We start from the raw sequence: 12,311 nt of genomic DNA on the forward strand, positions 1-12,311 counted from the left end.
GATTTCAGTCCCTCGCGGTGTAGTGATTGTTCTCTTGGTGACTATGGTCCCAGCTGAGATCATGGAGAAGATTCTCCGGTGTAGTTCTGGGCGGATTCCTCGCCGTTCTCCTGATCATTGATCCTCCACGAGGTGAGATCTTCCATGGAGCCCCAGACCGAGGAGATCCATCGTTATTTTGTGAATAATAATCCCACCAACTGTTGTCTCCTCTCACCAAGCTGCTTGGCGATGGTCTTGTAGCCCATTCCAGCCTTGTGTAGCTCTACAATCTTCTCCCCGATGTCCTTGGACAGATCTTTGGTCTCCATGGTGGAGAGATTGGAATCTGATCGGTTGCTTCTGTGGACAGGTGTCTTTTAGGTAATAAGCTGAGATTAGGAGCACTCCCTTTAAGAGAGAAGAGTTCTCCTAATCTCAGCTTGTTACCTGTATAGAAGAGACCTGGGAGCCAGAGATCTCGCTGATTGATCGGGGTTCACATACTTATTTCACTCATTAAAATGTAAAGCAATTTATAACTTTTATGAAATGTCTTTTTCTGGATATTTTTGTTCTTCTCTCTGTTATAATAAACCGACCAATAAAATTATAGACCGATCGTTTCTTTGTTAGTGGGTCAAACCTACAAAATCAGCAGCCAATCAAATACTTTCTTCCCTCACTCTATAGAGGAGGAGGGGAGGAGCCTGGGATCACATTCACAATTCTCCGCCGGCTCCAATGCAAAAAAAAAAAAAAGATTCTATGCAATTAAAACAAACATTCCCCGGGGTTCAAACCGACTCCCCCAATCCAGAAAAGTCCAGATTTCATTGTATTCAGATTCCTATGTCCATAAAAACTGACGCGTTTCAGAGGTTCAGAGTGCTGCTTAGAATGGGGATCACCTGCAGAGATCTTTGGGTTTCCCACCCTCCCCACACATCGGGTACACGAGGCTCTCCTCCCAGTGGCTGATGGGTTCTGTAGTGTACAGGAACTTCAGGAAAGATCTCAGACTGATGCGTTTCGGGGTCACCACACACACACACGTTATAATCTGACAGTACAATCGCCCTTCAATCCACCGGAACTGTGGTAGAGAATTCCTCTTCCACTAAATGGAGTTTTGTTGTATCTGTTGGAGTTTTCCAGGAAATGATATGAAATCTCGATAGCGGTGTGGCCCCGGGCGGCGCTTCTCTAACCAGCAGGGACCCCCATCCCCCGACACTGACACCTCCGCCGGTGGATTTCCTCCCTCACCCATTGATTGGCTCTCCTCCCAGTAGCTGATGGGTTCTGTAGTGTGCAGGAAGATCGCAGACTGATGAGTTTTGGGGTCACCACACACACTGCAATCCACATCCAATCAGCGATCGATCCACCAAATCCGCACCGAGGACCTGAACCATCCAACCAATCTGTACCTTCCCTGTACCAGATAATGGTTGGAGATTGTAACGTGTGTGGTGATCCTGCCAGAATATTCATCAGATCTCTGCCTGTGCTGACTATTATCAGTTCTCCTCGGTGGACTACAAAACACCCCCTCCTGTGTTCTGGGAGGAGGGGGAGGTGTTCTGTAGTCCTGGGGTGACATTGCTGCTCCTCCATAGATTCTGTAGAGTGAGTGCTGTCACCCCCGGGACCGGAAAGGGTGTTACTGGCGGGATCACCAGGAGAAAATAGAGGGAGGAGCCTGAAAAAAAGAAAACCAATGCAGCCGCCCCCATGTGAGGAGCGCTGAGCTGAGATATAAGAAATGATTGGATACATTGTACAGCGATAATTGGAAAGAAAACATTTCGATATTAGACGCGTGCGCCGCGCTGCGCTGCGCACCAAATATTCAGATGAATTTTCCGTTATTCGGATAAATCTGAATTCCGAAGTTTATGGAAAATTCAGAATAAAAAAAATTCCTCCCAAATTCTGAACTTCGAATCGAATTTTACATCAAATTCAAACTACGAAGAGATTTGCGAGGACGGCGAGCGATTGGAGAATAAGGAGAGCCGCAATCATTCGATGGAGATTCTTCCTCACTTTCCGCATTCCCATCGAAAAATAAAAAATTCGAAAGTTTTCAATTCAACCGATTCAAAAAAATCAGAAAAACAATCGAATAAAAAAACGGACATAAAATGAATACAAATCAACTGAATGTAACAAAACGAATCGAAAACAAACGTTTCATCAATATTCTGTCTAATAAATTGCAGATCATCAATCATTGGATGTGACGGCCGCATTCGTTTTATTTATTTTTTCACAAACTCTCCTGGAATTGTCTCAGCGGAGACAAACCCTTTCCCACTGACAGGGGCGCTTACAATGATCAGCTTGTATTTGTTCATGAAAGAAGAAAAAAAAAACGGCTTGTGGAATGGCTTATAAAGTGTGAGCCGGAGTTCCGATCTAATCTGTTAGTGTATTTAAATCTGCTAGTCTATCTAAAAAAATACCCTCCCCCCAGACTGACAATGCTGCCGTCCAAAGGTGCTCCTTCCTCCAGAGTGGGAGTGGGGGGGGGGGGGGGGCGCTCTAATACAGGAGGTGTATTACTGGCCAGATCAGGTGACAACGGGAGGGGGAGTCTAAAAAAGAAAACGAAAGCAGCCGCCCCATCTAATGATTGAGTGAGATTTCTGATTTAAGTGAAAATATTACAACTTGCAGTAATAATCAATGACCACTAGATGGCAGCAATGCACTTCCAGAGTATATGACTTCTCTATATACAGAGACAATACAGATCTGTACAGAGGGGGGAGGGGTAGAGATTTACAGCTGTGCATGGGAGCCAATCAGCTTCCAGGATTTATTATCAAAGCTTAAAAGGTAACTCCACTTTCGTGGGGAAAAAAATAAAAATCTATCGCATACAATCGCCACACAGATCAGATTGTATTTGAATATTAGAAATTTCCTTTCCAATCTGCAGACGCTGTCATTTGCTGTAAAATACAATATGGCCACCTGGAGGCGCTCTGTACGCAGATGGTACACAGAGTCCCGCCCTCTAGAAATTTAGCTTTCTGCTTTTGTGATTGGCTCACTGATTTTCCCAGAAGTCTGCACTAAGATACAAGTCAGATTTTGGGCATCCCCTGAAACAAAAATTGTATTTACTCCCAAATAGGAAATCAAGTCTAAAGGGATGCAGACCCTGCCACTTCCCTCAGAGCCCTGCGGGTGATAATTATAAAGTCCCTCCCATTCACATTCACTTAGAGACCATCAGGGACAGTGTAGCCCACCTTTCACCCACCATCATCCAACCAAGATGGTGCGGCCCACCTTCCATCCACCATCATCCAACCAAGATGGTGCGGCCCACCTTCCACCCACCATCATCCGACCAAGATGGTGCGGCCCACCTTCCATCCACCATCATCCGACCAAGATGGTGCGGCCCACCTTCCACTCACCATCATCCGACCAAGATGGTGCGGCCCACCTTCCATCCACCATCATCCGACCAAGATGGTGCGGCCCACCTTTCACCCACCATCATCCGACCAAGATGGTGCGGCCCACCTTCCACCCACCATCATCAGACCAAGATGGTGCGGCCCACCTTTCACCCACCATCATCCGACCAAGATGGTGCGGCCCACCTTCCACCCACCATCATCAGACCAAGATGGTGCGGCCCACCTTCCACTCACCATCATCCGACCAAGATGGTGCGGCCCACCTTCCACTCACCATCATCCGACCAAGATGGTGCGGCCCACCTTCCATCCACCATCATCCGACCAAGATGGTGCGGCCCACCTTTCACCCACCATCATCCGACCAAGATGGTGCGGCCCACCTTCCACCCACCATCATCAGACCAAGATGGTGCGGCCCACCTTCCACTCACCATCATCCGACCAAGATGGTGCGGCCCACCTTCCATCCACCATCATCCGACCAAGATGGTGCGGCCCACCTTTCACCCACCATCATCCGACCAAGATGGTGCGGCCCACCTTTCACCCACCATCATCCGACCAAGATGGTGCGGCCCACCTTCCACTCACCATCATCAGACCAAGATGGTGCGGCCCACCTTCCATCCACCATCATCCGACCAAGATGGTGCGGCCCACCTTTCACCCACCATCATCCGACCAAGATGGTGCGGCCCACCTTTCACCCACCATCATCCGACCAAGATGGTGCGGCCCACCTTCCACTCACCATCATCAGACCAAGATGGTGCGGCCCACCTTCCATCCACCATCATCCGACCAAGATGGTGCGGCCCACCTTTCACCCACCATCATCCGACCAAGATGGTGCGGCCCACCTTCCACCCACCATCATCCAACCAAGATGGTGCGGCCCACTTTTCACCCACCATCATCCAACCAAGATGGTGCGGCCCACCTTCCATCCACCATCATCCGACCAAGATGGTGCGGCCCACTTTTCACCCACCATCATCCAACCAAGATGGTGCGGCCCACCTTCCATCCACCATCATCCAACCAAGATGGTGCGGCCCACTTTTCACCCACCATCATCCAACCAAGATGGTGCGGCCCACCTTCCATCCACCATCATCCGACCAAGATGGTGCGGCCCACCTTTCACCCACCATCATCTCACCAAGATGGTGTGGCCCACCTTCCATCCACCATCATCCGACCAAGATGGTGTGGCCCACCTTTCACCCACCATTATCCAACCAAAATAGTACGGCCTATCTTCCATTCACCATCATCCAACAAAGATGGTGCAGCCCACCTTCCATTCACCATCATCCAACAAAGATGGTGCAGCCCACCTTCCACCCACCTTCATCCAACCAAGATAGTATGGCCCACCTTCCACCCACCTTCATCCAACCAAGATGGTGCGGCCCACCTTCCATCCACCATCATCCAACCAAGATGGTGCGGCCCACCTTTCACCCACCATCATCCAACCAAGATGGTGCGGCCCACCTTCCATCCACCATCATCCGACCAAGATGGTGTGGCCCACCTTTCACCCACCATTATCCAACCAAGATAGTACGGCCCACCTTCCATCCACCATCATCCAACCAAGATGGTGCTGCCCACCCTCCATCCACCATCATCCAACGAAGATGGTGCAGCCCACCTTCCACCCACCTTCCACCCACCTTCATCCAACCAAGATGGTACGGCCTACCTTCCATACACCATCATCCGACCAAGATGGTGCGGCCCACCTTTCACCCACCATCATCCAACCAAGATGGTGCGGCCTACTTTCCATCCACCATCATCCGACCAAGATGGTGCGGCCCACCTTTCACCCACCATCATCCAACCAAGATGGTGCGGCCCACCTTCCATCCACCATCATCCAACCAAGATGGTGCGGCCCACCTTCCATCCACCATCATCCGACCAAGATGGTGCGGCCCACCTTCCATCCACCTTCATCCAACCAAGATGTTCCGGCCCACCTTCCACCCACCATCATCCGACCAAGATGGTGCGGCCCACCTTCCATCCACCATCATCCAACCAAGATGGTGCGGCCCACCTTTCACCCACCATCATCCAACCAAGATGGTGCGGCCCACCTTCCATCCACCATCATCCGACCAAGATGGTGTGGCCCACCTTTCACCCACCATTATCCAACCAAGATGGTGCGGCCCACCTTTCACCCACCATTATCCAACCAAGATAGTACGGCCTATCTTCCATCCACCATCATCCAACCAAGATGGTGCTGCCCACCCTCCATCCACCATCATCCAACGAAGATGGTGCAGCCCACCTTCCACCCACCTTCCACCCACCTTCATCCAACCAAGATGGTGCGGCCTACCTTCCATCCACCATCATCCAACCAAGATGGTGCGGCCCACCTTTCACCCACCATCATCCGACCAAGATAGTACGGCCTACCTTCCATACACCATCATCCGACCAAGATGGTGCGGCCCACCTTTCACCCACCATCATCCAACCAAGATGGTGCGGCCCACCTTTCACCCACCATCATCCAACCAAGATGGTGCGGCCTACCTTCCATCCACCATCATCCAACCAAGATGGTGCGGCCCACCTTTCACCCACCATCATCCGACCAAGATGGTGCGGCCCACCTTCCACTCACCATCATCCGACCAAGATGGTGCGGCCCACCTTCCACCCACCATCATCCAACCAAGATGATGAGGCCCACCTTCCATCCACCATCATCCAACCAAGATGGTGCGGCCCCCTTTTCACCCACCATCATCCAACCAAGATGGTGCGGCCCACCTTCCATCCACCATCATCCGACCAAGATGGTGCGGCCCACCTTTCACCCACCATCATCTCACCAAGATGGTGTGGCCCACCTTCCATCCACCATCATCCGACCAAGATGGTGTGGCCCACCTTTCACCCACCATTATCCAACCAAAATAGTACGGCCTATCTTCCATTCACCATCATCCAACAAAGATGGTGCAGCCCACCTTCCATTCACCATCATCCAACAAAGATGGTGCAGCCCACCTTCCACCCACCTTCATCCAACCAAGATAGTATGGCCCACCTTCCACCCACCTTCATCCAACCAAGATGGTGCGGCCCACCTTCCATCCACCATCATCCAACCAAGATGGTGCGGCCCACCTTTCACCCACCATCATCCAACCAAGATGGTGCGGCCCACCTTCCATCCACCATCATCCGACCAAGATGGTGTGGCCCACCTTTCACCCACCATTATCCAACCAAGATAGTACGGCCCACCTTCCATCCACCATCATCCAACCAAGATGGTGCTGCCCACCCTCCATCCACCATCATCCAACGAAGATGGTGCAGCCCACCTTCCACCCACCTTCCACCCACCTTCATCCAACCAAGATGGTACGGCCTACCTTCCATACACCATCATCCGACCAAGATGGTGCGGCCCACCTTTCACCCACCATCATCCAACCAAGATGGTGCGGCCTACTTTCCATCCACCATCATCCGACCAAGATGGTGCGGCCCACCTTTCACCCACCATCATCCAACCAAGATGGTGCGGCCCACCTTCCATCCACCATCATCCAACCAAGATGGTGCGGCCCACCTTCCATCCACCATCATCCGACCAAGATGGTGCGGCCCACCTTCCATCCACCTTCATCCAACCAAGATGTTCCGGCCCACCTTCCACCCACCATCATCCGACCAAGATGGTGCGGCCCACCTTCCATCCACCATCATCCAACCAAGATGGTGCGGCCCACCTTTCACCCACCATCATCCAACCAAGATGGTGCGGCCCACCTTCCATCCACCATCATCCGACCAAGATGGTGTGGCCCACCTTTCACCCACCATTATCCAACCAAGATGGTGCGGCCCACCTTTCACCCACCATTATCCAACCAAGATAGTACGGCCTATCTTCCATCCACCATCATCCAACCAAGATGGTGCTGCCCACCCTCCATCCACCATCATCCAACGAAGATGGTGCAGCCCACCTTCCACCCACCTTCCACCCACCTTCATCCAACCAAGATGGTGCGGCCTACCTTCCATCCACCATCATCCAACCAAGATGGTGCGGCCCACCTTTCACCCACCATCATCCGACCAAGATAGTACGGCCTACCTTCCATACACCATCATCCGACCAAGATGGTGCGGCCCACCTTTCACCCACCATCATCCAACCAAGATGGTGCGGCCCACCTTTCACCCACCATCATCCAACCAAGATGGTGCGGCCTACCTTCCATCCACCATCATCCAACCAAGATGGTGCGGCCCACCTTTCACCCACCATCATCCGACCAAGATGGTGCGGCCCACCTTCCATCCACCATCATCCGACCAAGATGGTGCGGCCCACCTTCCACCCACCATCATCCGACCAAGATGGTGCGGCCCACCTTCCATCCACCATCATCCGACCAAGATGGTGCGGCCCACCTTCCATCCACCATCATCCGACCAAGATGGTGCGGCCCACCTTCCATCCACCATCATCCGACCAAGATGGTGCGGCCCACCTTCCATCCACCATCATCCGACCAAGATGGTGCGGCCCACCTTCCATCCACCATCATCCGACCAAGATGGTGCGGCCCACCTTCCATCCACCATCATCCGACCAAGATGGTGCGGCCCACCTTTCACCCACCATCATCCAACCAAGATGGTGTTGCCCACCTTCCACCCACCTTCATCCAACCAAGATGTTCCGACCTAGCATTTTTTTTCCACCTCCATCCAGCCTACAGGAGTGACCACCAGGGATCGGTTGCTGACTGGAGGACATCTGCACAGCGCTGGTCCGGTGGGAGACCTTTGGCTGCTCTTATATGTGGTGAACTTGTTGCTGTTGCTGGAATCTCATTGCCACCAGCAGAGTTCTGCCTAAAGGGGGCCCCATCACCCTTTTCCTTACTGGTGGATTAGTACCATCCACCATAGAGTGAGCGCTCCAAGTCAAGTTCACGGGTCCCACCCCCGCAGAACTGTCTGATCTTCCAATGGCCAGTGGTCAGGCTGCACTCTTGATGGCTTTACCTTCATCCTACGAGGATACTTACCTCCATTCCTCATATTATTTGTGTTTCACTTTCACTCACCTTCAGCATTCTGTACATTTCACAGACAAATGGGGGAAAGCCCAGAATTGACCTCCTGCACTTATAATGGTTCTGGAGATGGATTCCGGGGGGTAATTCTGCCTTTGCTGATCCGTATTTCCGTATTTCTATGTAGGGTTTGTCCCAGCTTTGGTAAAGTGTGTCTTATTATTGGGGGGGGGGGGTCGGTGAGTTTCCAGGACCGGTTCGGGGCGGACGGGTCACTTATGGGAAAGGCAGAAGAACCCAACAATCCAACACACAGCTCCTCACCAACTCATCACCACAACATAAAACCCAACAGGGGCTCTAATCCTCTCCCACATCACCCCAAAGGAAGGAAATACGTTCTGACCCAACATTCACTTCAATATCACAGGAAGGAAAACCGGAGAACGTTATGTGATTGGGACTTACAATGTATTTAATATTTTTTCACAAGTTTTTTTTTTGGCACCTGGGGGGGGTAAAACGTCCAATATTGGATCTGGTAACAAAACGTATACCTGCAACCCCTGCATCGTTCCCTGGGGGTCCTGAAAAAAGAATAGTTGGGGGTGGTGAACATATTTGGGTCCTATTTTTGTTAATTATTCAGGTTTTGCTCCCCTCTTCTTAGTCTGGGATTTCCTCTCCGGTACCCCAAAAATTTTGGGAGCTGAACCAAAAAATAATTGTATTACAACACAGACAGTTCTCCTTGTCATCACAGGGAGGGGGAGGGGTTTGTATCTTCATTTGTCCAGCATAGGACTGAGGAGTGCTTACTGTACTATTTTCCCCACCCCCCCTTTATAGAGATCAGTGAGAAGGGGGGGAGGGGATATATTTTTACATGGGGGTGTCACCTACTCCGAGCACAGCTGTATTTATTGTCCCTTTCTCTGAAGTCCCCCGTTGGTCAGGCGATGTTCGGGGTCCTTCTTCTTCTTTCTGGATCTTTTCCATTGCTGAGCAGAGAGTGTCAGCACGATGATGCACAAAACCCCCCAAATAGTCAGCGATGGTCTCCCTTTTATTTTTTGGGGTGCATTATTCCAGGTCCGGGACGTGGCACCCCTTAGGAATTTATTAAAGTGGATCTGTAAAGATCCAATCCCAACATTTCTGATATTGTTAAGATGATGTTAGCGCCACCTGCTGTCTCGTTGTATGTGAGCGCAGAGCGCCATGCTGATGGTATCTCGGGGCAGCCCAGGGTAACATGCTGATCCCTCGGGGGCGGGTCCATGACACCGCACTCCCAGTGTCAACCATCCCAGAAGACTGAGGACATCTAGTGGCAGAACTGAATTACCACGGAGGACAACACCAGAGCTGAGATACAGTGAGGGCAAAAAATTATTTAATCGGCTTCTGATTTTGTGACAAAGAAACGATCATCTATCATTTTATTGGTCAATTTATTATAACAGAGAGAGAGTAACAACAAAAATATCCAGAAAAACACATTTCAAAAAAGTTATAAATTGATTTGCATTTTAATGAGTGAAATAAGTATGTGAACCCTTCACAGAACATGACTTAGTAGTTGGTGGAGAAACCCTTGATGGAGATCACAGAGGTCAGACGGCCATGTATGATGGTGGGGGGATGGTGTTCTTGGGGTCATAGGTCCTCCATGTATGACGGTGGGGGATGGTGTTCTTGGGGTCATAGGTCCTCCATGTATGATGGTGGGGGGATGGTGTTCTTGGGGTCATAGGTCCTCCATGTATGACGGTGGGGGATGGTGTTCTTGGGGTCATAGGACCCCCATGTATGATGGTGGGGGATGGTGTTCTTGGGGTCATAGGACCTCCATGTATGATGGTGGGGGATGGAGTTCTTGGGGTCATAGGACCTCCATGTATGATGGTGGGGGATGGTGTTCTTGGGGTCATAGGTCCTCCATGTATGACGGTGGGGATGGTGTTCTTGGGGTCATAGGACCTCCATGTATGATGGTGGGGGATGGTGTTCTTGGGGTCATAGGTCATCCATGTATGATGGTGGGGGATGGTGTTCTTGGAGTCATAGGACCTCCATGTATGATGGTGGGGTATGGTGTTCTTGGGGTCATAGGTCCTCTATGTATGACGGTGGGGGATGGTGTTCTTGGGGTCATAGGACCTCCATGTATGACGGTGGGGGATGGTGTTCTTGGGGTCATAGGACCTCCATGTATGATGGTGGGGGATGGTGTTCTTGGGGTCATAGGTCCTCTATGTATGACGGTGGGGATGGTGTTCTTGGGGTCATAGGTCCTCCATGTATGACGGTGGGGATGGTGTTCTTGGGGTCATAGGTCCTCCATGTATGACGGTGGGGGATGGTGTTCTTGGGGTCATAGGACCTCCATGTATGACGGTGGGGGATGGTGTTCTTGGGGTCATAGGTCCTCTATGTATGACGGTGGGGATGGTGTTCTTGGGGTCATAGGTCCTCCATGTATGACGGTGGGGAAGGTGTTCTTGGGGGTCATAGGTCCTCCATGTATGATGGTGGGGGATGGTGTTCTTGGGGTCATAGGACCTCCATGTATGACGGTGGGGGATGGTGTTCTTGGGGTCATAGGTCCTCCATGTATGATGGTGGGGGATGGTGTTCTTGGGGTCATAGGACCTCCATATATGACGGTGGGGGATGGTGTTCTTGGGGTCATAGGTCCTCCATGTATGATGGTGGGGGATGGTGTTCTTGGGGTCATAGGACCTCCATGTATGACGGTAGGGGATGGTGTTCTTGGGGTCATAGGTCCTCCATGTATGATGGTGGGGGATGGTGTTCTTGGGGTCATAGGTCCTCCATGTATGACGGTGGGGGATGGTGTTCTTGGGGTCATAGGACCTCCATGTATGACGCTGGGGGATGGTGTTCTTGGGGTCATAGGTCCTCCATGTATGACGGTGGGGGTGGTGTTCTTGGGGTCATAGGACCTCCATGTATGACGGTGGGAGATGGTGTTCTTGGGGTCATAGATCCTCCATGTATGACGGTGGGGGATGGTGTTCTTGGGGTCATAGATCCTCCATGTATGACGGTGGGGGATGGTGTTCTTGGGGTCATAGATCCTCCATGTATGACGGTGGGGGATGGTGTTCTTGGGGTCATAGATCCTCCATGTATGATGGTGGGGGATGGTGTTCTTGGGGTCATAGGTCCTCCATGTATGATGGTGGGGGATGGTGTTCTTGGGGTCATAGGACCTCCATGTATGACGATGGGAGATGGTGTTCTTGGGGGTCATAAATCCTCCATGTATAACGGTGGGGGATGGTGTTCTTGGGGTCATAGGACCTCCATGTATGACGTGGGGGATGGTGTTCTTGGGGTCATAGGTCCTCCATGTATGACGGTGGGAGATGGTGTTCTTGGGGTCATAGATCCTCCATGTATGACGGTGGGGGATGGTGTTCTTGAGGTCATAGGACCTCCATGTATGACGGTGGGGGATTGTGTTCTTGGGGTCATAGGACCTCCATGTATGACGGTGGGGGATGGTGTTCTTGGGGTCATAGGTCCTCCATGTATGACGGTGGGGGATGGTGTTCTTGGGGTCATAGGTCCTCCATGTATGATGGTGGGGGATGGTGTTCTTGGGGTCATAGGTCCTCCATGTATGACGGTGGGGGATGGTGTTCTTGGGGTCATAGGACCTCCATGTATGACGCTGGGGGATGGTGTTCTTGGGGGTCATAGGTCCTCCATGTATGACGGTGGGGGTGGTGTTCTTGGGGTCATAGGACCTCCATGTATGACGGTGGGAGATGGTGTTCTT

This window comes from Lithobates pipiens, unplaced genomic scaffold (assembly GCF_037356315.1).
Source record: "Lithobates pipiens isolate NorthernLeopardFrog02 unplaced genomic scaffold, aLitPip1_a1.2 Scaffold_47, whole genome shotgun sequence".
NCBI classification, from domain to species: domain Eukaryota; kingdom Metazoa; phylum Chordata; class Amphibia; order Anura; family Ranidae; genus Lithobates; species Lithobates pipiens.